Source organism: Bufo bufo, chromosome 4, assembly GCF_905171765.1.
Source record: "Bufo bufo chromosome 4, aBufBuf1.1, whole genome shotgun sequence".
Lineage (NCBI taxonomy): Eukaryota > Metazoa > Chordata > Amphibia > Anura > Bufonidae > Bufo > Bufo bufo.
Window position 1 is genome coordinate 199,041,778 of NC_053392.1, and position 13,919 is coordinate 199,055,696.

A 13,919-nucleotide genomic window follows, 5' to 3' on the forward strand; every position below is an offset into this window, starting at 1 on the left:
CCATGATGCGGGGTACACACGGCTGGTGCACGTGTATTGCGGACCTGCTGTATGTGGGCTGCAATACTGGCACGGCCGGGCAACGCCCGTGTGCATGAGCCCTAAATTAGGGATCAGTCACCTCCTGCTGTTCTGAAACTACAACTCCCAGAATCCTCCTTTCAATTTAATGGGGGGGGGGGGGTTACAAGAACAGCTGCACATGCTGGGAGTTGTAGATTGACAGCAGCTGGAGTGCAGAAGGTTGCTGATCCCTTACATTACAGTATTATCTATCTGTACCAGGGGCAGTATCTATGGCCAGAATAGGAACAGGCAGAGAGAAGACATTTCAGAACCTGAAATCCTGAGATTTTGCCCAGTCACTGTCCTAGCCCCTAGGTTCCTGCAGACTAAGGGTACTTTCACACTAGCGTTTTTCTTTTCCGGCATAGAATTCCGTCACAGGGGCTCTATACCGGAAAAGAACTGATCAGGCATATCCCCATGCATTCTGAATGGAGAGTAATCCTTTCAGGATGCATCAGGATGTCTTCAGTTCAGTCATTTTGACTGATCAGGCAAAAGAGAAAACCGTAGCATGCTACGGTTTTATCTCCGGCGAAAAAGACTGAAGACTTGCCTGAATGCCGGATCCGGCATTTTTTCCCATAGGAATGTATTAGTGCCGGATCTCAGAATACCGGAATGCCGGATCCGTCCTTCCGGTCTGCGCATGCGCAGACTGAAAAAAAAGGTGAAAAAAATAAATGCCGGATCCGTTTTGCCGGCTGACACCGGAAAGACGGATCCGGCATTTCAATGCATTTTTTCGACTGATCAGGCATTTTTAAGACTGATCAGGATCCTGATCAGTCTTACTAATGCCATCAGTTGGCATACGTTTTGCCTGATCCGGCAAGCAGTTCCTGGCCATGGACGGCTACAGGTATCGCAGATAAGGGCCAGGGGCGCATACTAGGGCCAGGGACAGGGCACAGATGAGGGCCAGGGCCCAGGGGTGCAGACAAAGACCAGGGGGGGGCTCAGAAAGGGCCATGGTGGCGCATACAGGGGCCAAGGGGGCAGACACAGGTCACGGGCTGTGCTGAAAGAGCCAGGGAGGCACAGACAGGGGACATGGGATGCGCTGACAAGGGCAAGGGGGGAACACAGGCTGCCTTGCTGCTTCTCTTGACTGCCGCTCTGTTTCTCCCGCCTGCCATTACCTCCTCAGGTCAGTACTGTAACTTGGTGGGCGGGCCTAATTATAACAGCGCGCTGTCGGATTGTACCGGCTTGATTCATGCACACACTGTCTGGCAGTAAGATGCACGGGGGGGGGGAGGCGGGCCCCCAATGTCGCTGGCGCCGCACTGTAAGGGCCTGGCCTAAAAAACGGTATTAAAACTTGACTGACATGAAACGCTGCCGGGCCCCTTGTCAGCCCGGGCCCTGAAGCAGCCGCTTCCCCGGTAGTTACGCCACTGCCTCACGCATTGCACCCGCGCGGAAAACTCGCCCGTGTGAAAGGGGCCTAAGGCCTCTTTCACATGAGCGTGTTCGGATTAGGTCCGGATGCTGTCCCGGTGCATTGTTTTGCACACGCGTGATAAAAAACCAACTGTGGTACCCAGACCCGAACTTCTTCACAGAAGTTCAGGTTTGGGTTCAAGGTTGTGTAGATTGTATTATTTTCCCTTATAACATGTTATAAGGGAAAATAATAGCATTCTGAATACAGAATGCATAGTAAAATAGGGCTGGAGGGGTTAAAAAAAATAAAAATAAAAATTTAACTCACCTTAATCCATTTGTTCGCGCAGCCGGCATCTCTTCTGTTTTCATCTGTGAGGAAAAGGACCTTTGATGACGTCACTACGCTCATCACATGGTCATTCACATGATCCATCACCATGGTGATGGATCATGTGATGGACCATGTGATGAGTGCAGTGACGTCACCACAGGTCCTTTACCCAGGTCCTGAAGAAAGAAGACAGAAGAGATGCTGGCTGCGCGAACAAGTGGATTAAGGTGAGTTAAAATATATTTTTTAACCCCTCCAGTCCTATTTTACTATGAATTCTCTATTCAGAATGCTATTATTTTCCCTTATAACCATGTTATAAGGGGAAATAATAATGATCGGGCCCCCATTCCGATCGTCACCTAGAAACCGTGTGTGAAAATCAGGGCTGTAGAGGCAATTTTGGGTACCTGGAGTCGGAGTCGGCAAAAAATTAACCGACTCCTACTAGATTTAGATTGGAATAAAAAAAAAAAGCAAGTTTAAATGTCCCAATTCACAAAAAGTTATAATTAATTACCGTATTTTTCACCCTATAAGACGCACCTGCCCATAAGACGCACCTAGGTTTTTGAGGAGGAAAATAAGAAAAATAATATTTTGAACCAAAAGGTGTGCTTTTGGTGGGTTTTGAACTAATGGTGGTCTGTGGATGACACTATTATGGGGGATCTGTGGATGGCACTGTTATGGGGGCATCTGTGGATGGCACTGTTATGGGGGCATCTGTGGATGGCACTGTTATGGGGGCATCTGTGGATGGCACTGTTATGGGGGCATCTGTGGATGGCACTGTTATGGGGGCATCTGTGGATAGCACTGTTATGGGGGCATCTGTGGATGACACTGTTATGGGGGCATCTGTGGGTGGCACTGTTATGGGGGCATCTGTGGGTGGCACTGTTATGGGGGCATCTGTGGGTGGCACTGTTATGGGGGCATCTGTGTGTGGCACTGTTATGGGGGCATATGTGGATGGCACTGTTATGCCGGATCATTGTGGGGGCATCTGTGGATGACACATATATAGCATCTTATCTTATGTGTCATCCACAGATCCCCCCCATAACAGTGTCCCTGTGTAGTGAATGGGGGTCGGCATCTGTTTCTGTAATGGCAGCGGGGCCCGATGCCTGCTTCATTCATAAAGTGGGCGGAGCAGGCGCGGAACGTAGTGAGCTACGCTACGAGCGCCCACCCGGCCTCCAGACTGCCAAGAAGTTAGTAGTAAGTAGTACAGCGCTAGATTTAAGATGATTGGAATACTTTAACAATACCCACAAGTTAGATAGGATTACCGTATACTACAGTGAGCGGGGCCCGGTGTAGTAGAATACAGTGACTGCACCGGGCCCCGCTGCCATTACAGAAACAGATGCCGGCCCCCAGCCCCTCCTCCCTCTCAGCCTATTCACCGGACGGTCGAGGCATTTGCCCCGTAAGACGCACTATTTTTCACCCACTTTTGCGAAAAATACGGTACTTCTCTACTGTAAGAATAAAGGCCAATGCATGCAGTGCGTCACGTTACCGCAAAAAAAACACGTTAAGTGACCATGAAGAAGCTTTTCATATGCTTCACTATATGGCACGCAACGCACAGTTAAGGAGCGACAATACTTATACTTTCCATTGTGTTGTGTTCCGCTGTTACAGGGAACGCAACGCCCATGGTTAACCTAGCCTCTCACTGATAACTGATTAAGTAAATATGTTTTTTGCAGGACTAGAGACACTTGTATAACTGAAGGGAATGGATAGTCAATAGTTCAAGACTGAAGCTGTAAACCATTTGAAAAACTGCTGTCATTCAGCTAAGGCTATAAAAACTTGTAAACTCAGATTGTTAGCTTAAACTTTAAACATGACTATGGGATTCTACTAGGGAAATCATGTTTTACAATAAATGCCCCTTCCCCTGCCCCTTCCTGGATCCCCCCACTGCCCCATCTTCAGCAGAAGATCAGCACACAAAGGAGAAGGCAGCAGCTCCTAGCCAGTAGTTCTGTGGTAATGACATGTATGTTGCCTTTCTTTCCTTCAAGGAATGTATAAAATACATTTGCATATTAAATACAGAGGAGTGGGGGAGTCTGAGTCTGAGTCGGAAGTACCAAAAACTGAGGAGTCGGAGTCGGACCATTTATCTACCGACTCCACAGCCCTGGTGAAAATCGCACCGCATCCGCACTTGCTTGCGGATGCTTGCGATTTTCACGCAACCCCATTCATTTCTATGGGGCCTGCGTTACGTGAAAAACGCACAAAGAGGAGCATGCTGCGATTTTCACGCAACGCACAAGTGAAGCGTGAAAATCACTGCTCATGTGCACAGCCCCATAGAAATGAATAGGTCCGGATTCAGTGCGGTTGCAATGCGTTCACCTCACGCATTGCACCCACGCGGAAATCTCGCCTGTGTAAAAGGGGCCTAACAGTGGTTTTTGGTGCAGAAAAGGGTGAAATTCGCAGCTAAAACTTAAAACATAATCGACATGCTGTGGATTTCGAAATCCGCACGGCAGGTAAATTTCTGTACAGAAAACATCCGTAAAGTGTACATGAGATTTGTTAGCACTCTGCTGGTACTGTATTAGGCCTCATGCACATGACCGTTTTCAGTTTTTTTTCGCGGACCCATTGACTCAGATCCGACAGTATATTCTAACACAGAGGCGTTCCCATAGTGATGGGGACGCTTCTAGTTAGAATATACTTTGAACTGTGTACATGACTGCTGTCTGGCAGCACCCGATCTCTTACAGGGGGCTGTGATCCGCACAATTAACCCCTCAGGTGCTGCACCTGAGGGGTTAATTGTGCATATCATAGCCCCCTGTAAGAGATCATGTGCTGCCAGGCAGGAGGGGGCAGACCCCCCTCCCTCCCCAGTTTTAAATTCATTGGCGGCCAATGGGCCCCCCTCCCTCCCTTGTATTTAACACATTGGTGGCCAGTGCGGCCGGCCCCCCCTTCCTCCCCTGTAGTTAACACATTGGTGGCCAGTGCGGCCGGCCCCCCCTCCCTCCCCTGTAGTTAACACATCGGTGGCCAGTGCGGCCGGCCCCCCCCTCCCTCCCCTGTAGTACTGTAGATTTATTGGTGGCCAGTGGGCCCCCCCTCCCTCCCCCTCCTAATTAAAATCTCCCCCCCATCATTGGTGGCAGCGGAGAGTACCGATCGGAGTCCCAGTTTAATCGCTGGGGCTCCGATCGGTAACCATGGCAACCAGGACGCTACTGCAGTCCTGGTTGCCATGGTTACTTAGCAATTTTTAGAAGCATTATACTTAACTGCGAGCTGCGATGTCTGTGACCGGCCGGGCGCTCCTCCGACTGGTAAGTGACAGGTCTGTGCTATAAGAAATGCGCCGCACAGACCTTTCACTTACCAGTAGGAGGAGCGCCCGGCCGGTCACAGACATCGCAGCTCGCAGGTAAGTATAATGCTTCTAAAAATTGTGCAGACTAACCAATCGGATCGCGGCTGTGAAAAAATGCCGGTTTCAGGCTCTGATCTGCGCTCTGCAGATCAGAGCCTGAAATCAGATAGTGTCCTCGTGCCCCCCCCCCCCCCCCGATCTGTGCGCCAACCAAGCCCCCCCTTGTCCCCGCCTGCCCCTTATGAAGTTCTTCCCCCCCCCCCGCTCCCATCCACATTCCTGCAGCCTGCCCAGTGCCCTGATGCGGTCCGCCTCCTGCCCCCATTTGCGCTGCCCCTCAATGCTGGCCGTACCCCCCCCGCCCCCCTTTTCAAGGCTGCCCCCATGCCGTGCGGTCCCCCTGCTGTGTGTGATGGTGGCGGCTCCATTCCTGGAGCAGAGTGTCCATTCCATCAGCAGAGTGTCAGCTCTATGCTGACACTCTGCTGTAACCCCATAGATGCCGCGGCAGCGGCATCCATGGGGTCAATAGAGGGAGGGGGCTCCCTCTCTCCACCATCGTCCGCTGTTGCCACCTGCAGGGCATCTGATTGTATTATACTTTGCAATGCAAGAGCATTGCAAAGTATAGTACAGCCATCAGCCCCACTGGATCTTCAAGATCCAAGAGAGACTTGATAAAAAAAAAAGTGAAAATAATAAAAGTAAAAATAAATAAATAAATAAAAATGTAAAATAAAAAAAATGAATTGCCTTTTCCTATAAAAAATGAAGAGAAAAAAAACTACACATATTAGGTATCACCGCGTCCGTAACTACCGTCTCTATAAATATATCACATGATAGACCCCGTCCGATAAACACCATAAAAATAAAAAATAATGTGTAAAAAAAGCCATTTTTGTCACCTTACATCACAAAAAGTGCAACAGCAAGCGATCAAAAAGGCTTATGACCCCCAAAATAGTACCAAGTATACATATTAGGTATTGCCACGTCCGTAACGATCTGCTCTATAAAACTGTCACATGACCTAACCCCTCAGATAAACGCTGTAAAAATAAATAAATAAAAACTGTTCCAAAACAGCAAATTTTTTGGTCACCTTGCCCCATAAAGTGTAATAATGAATAATCAAAAAATCCTATGTACCCAAAAATGGTACCAGTAAAAACCTCAACTCTTTCTGCAAAAAACGAGCCCCTGCACAAGAAGATCGGCAGAAAAAAAACACATTATGGCGTTCAGAAAATGGACACATAATTTATTTTTCAAAATTGCTTTATTATGTAAAACTGAAACAAACAAACAAAGAAAGTAGACATTTTTTATATCATTGTGTCCGTAACAACCTGCTCTATAAAAATAGCACATGATCTACCCTGTCAGATGAATCTTGTAAAAAAAAAAAAACACTGTGCCAAAACAGCCATTTTCAGTTACCTTGCCTCACAAAAAACTTAATATAGAGCAATTAAAAATCATATGTACCCCAAAATAGTACCAATAAAACTGGCACCTTATCCCCTAGTTTCCAAAATAGGGTCACTTTTTGGGAGTTTCTACTGTAAGGGTGCATTAGGGGGGCTTTAAATGGGACATGGCATCTGAAACCAGTTTAACAAAATCTGCCTTCCAAAAACTATACGGCATTCCTTTCCTTCTGCGCCCTTACATCAGTTTACGACCACATGTGGGGTGTTTCTGTAAACCGCAGAATCAGGGTAATAAATGTTGAGTTTTGTTTGGCTGTTAACCCTCAATGTGTTAAAGAAAAAAAAGTAATAAAATGGAAAATCTGCCAAAAAAGTGAAATTTATAAATTTCATCTCCATTTTCCTTTAATTCTTGTGGAACACCTAAAGGGTTAACAAAGTTTGTAAAATCAGTTTTGAGTAACTTGAGGGGTGTAGTTTCTACAATGGGGTCATTTATGGTGGGTTTCGACTATGTAAGCCCAACAAAGTGACTTCAAACCTGAACTGGTCCTTAAAAAGTGGGTTTTGGAAATTTTCTTAAAAATTTTAAGAATTGCTTCTAAACTTCGAAGCCTTATAACGTCCTAAAAAAATAAAATGACATTTCCAAAATGATGCCAACATAAAGTAGAGATATGGGAAATGTTAAGTAATAAATATTTTATTAGGTATCACTTTCTGTTTTAGAAGCAGAGAAATTGAAATTTAGAAAATTGTGAATTTTTAAATTTTTTTGATAAATTTTAGATTTTTTCATAAATAAAGGTGAAATATATTGACTAAAATTTATGACTATCATGAAGTACAATATGTCACGAGAAAACAATCTCAGAATGGCTTGGATAAATAAAAGTGTTCCAAAGCAATTACCACATAAAGTGACGCATGTCAGATTTGTAAATTTTGACCTGGACACTGGGGCATCAATGACCCTTAGTCATGAAAGGGTTAACTAATGATTAGAATATTTTTTTTACTTTTTTTTTTACACTTTTATTAAAACCCCTTATCATTAGACTGCAATGAATCACTATTGTAGCCTATGGAATTTGCGTTATGTTCCTATGGAGCCCTTCTACCTACTGCTGTGGTAGCCTCAGATTCTTCCGAGGGACTGGGTCTACCACAAGGAATGAACTGCTCCTGCGATTGCCGCATGGGGAGCTGTTTAGACCCTGGGAGACCAGCACTCCCAGAGAAAGCCACCCTAGATGCGGTGGTCACAATCTGCATTATCGCCAATCACATACATTAGCCTAAGGTGTCTGCTATGTGAAACAGCAGAAACCCGGCAGCTATAGCGCTATAGAGCAGGCCACATTTTTAAAGGCCAGTCTGGAAGGGGTTAAGATCCTCACATAATATGCAATGTGGCAAATCTTACTCACTTTGCTGGTAGCGTATTACGCTGTTGTTTTTTCTGCACGGAAATCCACATGGAAAGACCGCACCTAATCTGCAATATGATAGCCTTATCCTGGGCCGTTTTTGCTGTTTTGAAGTCAAAACCAGGTGTGGATCATGAAGGGAGAGAAAGATACCGGACAGATTCTACTTTTCCTTACATAGTGTACTGATCATACTTTTTAGACCAGTTCTTTTATCGATGACTTTTTCATAGCACAAACAGACGTGGCGGACTCGGGCCCATTTACACAAGCAGACAGTCGGTCAGATTTAAACACTAATGAGCTTCAGGGTGCACGTTAATCATTTAATAGGTCAAATGTCTGAACAATTATCAGTTAAACCTCACTGATTGTGCAAACGGAAGAAATAATCATTGTGGTGCGTAAGCATTAGTCATTCGATAGATAGTCGACATAAGACATTAGAATGCCTATTTAGGGTACAGCTGGCCACATGTGGTCAGGCCACGCCGGACTGCATCATCCAGTGGTCACACAATTTTGTAAAATCATGTGGCCATTGGCTGCCACAATTGAGCATGGCCTGGTTACCCGTACCGTTGGGGCACACCCTTAGACGATAACCTTTACACGGGCCTACTTGGCAGACAATTATTGGGAATTAGGCTAGGGCTACACTATGACATTTGTCACGCAACTATTTGTTGCAGTAATATCGCGCAACAAATTTTATTACGGTAGTCTATGTTGTTGCACTGTAACATGCGAAATGCTGCGACTGTGACACAGCAGTCGCAAAAAAAAACATCCAAGTAGCAGCATGTTGCAGTGCGACACCGTAGACATTATAAATTATGTTGTGCGACATTACTGCGACAAATAGTCGCGCAACACATGTCACTGTGTAGCCCTAGCGTTAATGTTTGTTTCTGATATTTACCTGTTAGGACGCATTCACACGACCGTACTGTGTTTTGCGGTCCGCAAAACACAGATGTTGCCCGTGTGCATTCCACAATTTGCGGAACAGGCGGCCCAATTTTAGAAATGCCTATTCTCGTCCGCAATTGCGAACAAGAATAGGACATCTTTTTGCGGGGTCACAGAACAGAATGGGTCCGGAACGGATGCGGACCCATTCATACGGTCATGTCAATGAGCCCTTAATCAGAGGAGGTGAGAGCCACATTTACATCCATCCATCATCTCTTCTGCATGGGGATGAGCAATCGCTACTGCACTTGTCAATATAACAAAATAATAGCAAAGACAGGTACACTCTGCGGTCTTACTAAACCCTCAAACTGATTTTAAAATTGAGAGATTAGTCAACATGTCCTACGGTGTAGAACATGTCTAAGCCCGGGCACCACGCCAAGGTTTCTCAAGTAGCCCGGGACCTTACACTCTCCTAACTGAGCCGTATGGGCAATACCAGGAACCATTGGGCAAATTACAGGAGCATGAGGCCGACTCACAAACAACTCACCAGTTACCTCCAGCATGTAACCATTCTTGCAATGGGAGGAGGGAGGAGTCTGCGAGTCCCACTCAAGACTGGCTGATATGTCCCAGGCCTCACAGGTGCACCTAAATGTGACCTGTAGATGGAAAACAGGCACATTTAAATTGGAGTTTATACACCTCCAGGAATCTATATATACAAACTAAAAAGACTAGCGTGGTATTAGCAGGAGGTGCTCAAACCCACATGCAGTCGTGCATATATATAGGGGAGCAAATCCTGCACTTGTGCTAATGGCGATCCCCAGCAAAAATGCATACGGTGGAGGATGCCCGCGGCGAACCACAAGTTCCACAATAGACATCCTACACAAGGTAGCAATTGTGTGGATGTCATAATCAATATAACAATATAATATATATGCAATCACTCGTCCCCCATAGAGAATATTTTTTTCTGGGCAGGACAATCTTCTGCCCAGAAACTGTGATTTAGGTGTCCACATCATTGATGATTTCACCCAATGAAGGAGGGCAATTACCGGGAACAAGGGTTCCTAGAGACACTCCTTCCCAATAAGGCTGGAGCTACACAGCGACCTTGGCCATGCTGCGGTTTGCTCCCCGGTATAGTAATGCAACCAAATGGAACAGAATGCTTTTTGGAGCATTCCGTTCTGTTCAGTTTCGTTTTGTCCCCATTGACAATAAATGGGGACAAAACGGAAGCGTTTTTTTCCAGTAATGAGACCCTATGACAGATCTCAATACCGGCAAATATATACGCTACTGTGAAAGTAGCCTAAAGGGGCCTTCAGCAATCGCTAATACAAATATCTGCTTGTGTAATTGGGCCTTTAAGGGTACTTTGACACTAGCGGCAGGACGTATCCGACAGGCTGTTCACCCTGTCGGATCCGTCCTGCTGCTATTTCACCGTGCCGACTTTTTAATCCGGCGGCCTCTCGCCGTGCACTGCTGTGCTGCGCCGGAGCTCCGCCCCCGTCCCCATCATAGTCAATGGGGACGGAGCAGCAGTCCGGCAGCACGCCGAAATAGCGGCAGGATGGATCCGACAGGGTGAATAGTCTGTCGGATCCGTCCTGCCGCTAGTGTGAAAGTAGCCTAAACCAGAAGCAGATATCTTTGAAAAGTTAGTGTTAGGCCTTCTGCACACGAACGTGTGCTGCCCGTTGCCGTATTGCGGACCGCATTTGCGGATCTGCAATACATGGGCACCGTTCCGTGGGCATTCCGCATCACGGATGCGGACCCATTTACTTTAATGGGTCCGCAAATCCGGAGATGCAGAAAGGAAGCACGGAACGGAACTCTACGAAAGCACTACGGAGTGCTTTTGTGGGGTTTCGTCCCGTACTTCCGTTTCGCAAAAAGATAGAACATGTCTTATCTTTTTGCGGAACGGGCGGATCGCTGACCCATTAAAGTGAATGGGTCCGCGATCCGCTGCGGCTGCCCCATGTTCGGTGTTCGTGCATTGCGGCCCACAGCACGGCCACGAGGAGCACATGTTCGTGTGCAGGAGGACTTAAGGCCTCATGCACACGACCGTTGTGTGCACCCGTGGCCGTTGTGCAGTTTTCCGTTTTTTTTCGCGGACCCATTGACTTTCAATGGGTCCGTGGAAAAATCGAAAAATGCACCGTTTTGCAGCCGCATCCGTGATCCGTGTTTCCTGGCCTTGAAAAAAATAGGACCTGTCCTATTTTTTTCACGGCCAACGGTTCACGGACCCATTCAAGTCAATGGGTCCGTGAAAGAACACGGATGCACACAAGATTGGCATCCGTGTCCGTGATCCGTGGCCGTAGGTTAGTCTTTATACAGACGGATCCGAAGATCCGTCTGCATAAAAGCTTTTTCATAGCTGAGTTTTCACTTCGTGAAAACTCAGAACCGACAGTATATTCTAACACAGAGGCGTTCCCATGGTGATGGGGACGCTTCAGGTTAGAATATACTAATAGAAATGTGTACATGACTGCCCCCTGCTGCCTGGAAGGTGCTGCCAGGGGAGGGAGGGGGGCCGGCCGCACTGGCCACCAATGAGTTAACTACAGGGGAGGGGGGGCCACTGGCCACAATGAGTTAACTACAGGGGAGGGGGGGCCCACTGGCCACCAATGAGTTAACTACAGGGGAGGGGGGGGGGGGCACTGGCCACAATGAGTTAACTACAGGGGAGGGGGGGGCCCACTGGCCACCAATGTGTTAACTACAGGGGGGGGGGGGCTGCCCCCTGCTGCCTGGCAGCACCTGCCAGGCAGCAGGGGGCAGTCATGTACACAGTTCTTTTAGTATATTCTAACCTGAAGCGTCCCCATCACCATGTGTTAGAATATACTGTCGGATTTGAGTTTCACGATGTAACTCAAATCCGACGGTATATTCTAACATAGAGGCGTTCCCATGGTGATGGGGACGCTTCAAGTTAAAATATACCATCGGATTGGAGAAAACTCCGATCCGATGGTATATTAACTCCTGACTTTACATTGAAAGTCAATGGGGGACGGATCCGTTTGAAATTGCACCATATTGTGTCAACGTCAAACGGATCCGTCCCCATTGACTTGCATTGTAATTCAGGACGGATCCGTTTGGCTCCGCACGGCCAGGCAGACACCAAAACGTGGATCCTCCAAAAATCAAGGAAGACCCACGAACGAAAAAACGGTCACGGATCACGGAAAAACGGAACCCCGTTTTGCGGACCGCAAAAAAATACGGTTGTGTGCATGAGGCCTAAAAGGAATGCTACTTGGATTATTTTCTGATTTCTTATTTAAGAATATGTGTGATGATTTATTAATATGTCATAATGGCATTGCTTATGATTCCTGTCTCAAGTCATTTAGAATCGGTTCGTTTTAGCAGCCACAGTAATAAATGCCATGAATTCTTATCTTAATTTTCCTTATTCCTGAAATGAATGTAGAGGAATGTGCACAGGCATCTGCTGAGGGGGGAGGTGGTGGGGGTTCACTGAACTGTTTATGAGGAGACATCGTCCTGTCTGGAAGACATCCCATAAGATGATTGCAACTGTAATTCATGCATTTAAGTCAGATTCCCAGAACTATTATTAACATGTCCACTCATGTGAGGATATCTTCATAGCACATATTGGTATTGTGAATATTAAGGACACGCAGGACAGTCTCAAAAACAGTTATTGGAAGAGAGACACAGACTTACAGGTTTACAGACTTTGGGTACAACATCCCAAAACCGCTGCCAGAGGCAGTCCATGGGCCTGCTGTTTTCACCTTCTAGGATCTAATTTATTCCCTTAATTCCGGTTATACAAAGTTATCCCCTATCCACAGGGAGATAGCGGAGTACAGCGCTCGGCTATCTCTGGAATTCCTATAGAAATAAATGGAGCGGCCGCGCGCATGCCCGACTGGCCTCTCCTTTCATTTCCGATGACTCCACAGGGTATGGAGTCCCAGCAGTAGGACCTCCTCTATCCCGTGGACAGGGGATAACTTTAGATATCCGGAATACCTCTTTAAAGGTAACGATTGTTCATGCTGCCAGTTGTTAAAGGAGTTATCCCATGACTATTGTAAAAAATGAGAATAAGACATCATATAGTACATGACACCATCTTTCTAACAAATCTGGAACCAGCCCTGTACCTCACATGGATCCAGAGATCTCCACATTTATTGCACTGCTAGATTTATATCAAGCTGAGAGCTCAAGGGGAGTGTCTTCTCTGCTGCAGCTAAGGGGGCGTGTCTCAGCTCTCCCTATCACAGCTCAGGAGGTGTGTCTCAGCTCTCCCTATCACAGCTCTGGAGGCGTGTCTCAGCTCTACCTATCACAGCTCTGGAGGCGTGTCTCAGCTCTCCCTATCACAGCTCTGGAGGCGTGTCTCAGCTCTTCCTATCACAGCTCAGGAGGCAGTTGAAGGATGAAACTGGGCATGTGCGGCCATCTCAGTGAACAAGTCAAAGAAATAAGAAAAAGATAAACAGCAGGGGGCGCTGTACAGATAAATTTTATTGAATAACTCAGTGGCTATGCTAAATCTTTAATGACTTTAATGACATGCAATTACAAAAGTATTCAGAGACAGGCGCTGGTTTGAAAACTGTAGAATATTTTTTGTGGGACAACCCCTTTAAGGCAGTTATCTGCCCTTATAAAAAGTCCTTAAAGGGGTTGTCCGGATTCAGAGCTGAATGCGAACATAACCCCTTCTTCACTCATTCAGCAGGGCAAGGACTGTTTTGTTTACATTGTCATACTGTTAGGCGGGGGCTTCACCCTAGCAGTGAGCCAGACATCACCCGGCTCACTGCTAGTTGTTCACTGACTTGAATTGTTTGTGTGGCCATTCATTTACATTATTTTCGGCAGCAATTCCCAGCTCTATAATATGAAAGCTGGAATCTGATTAGTTG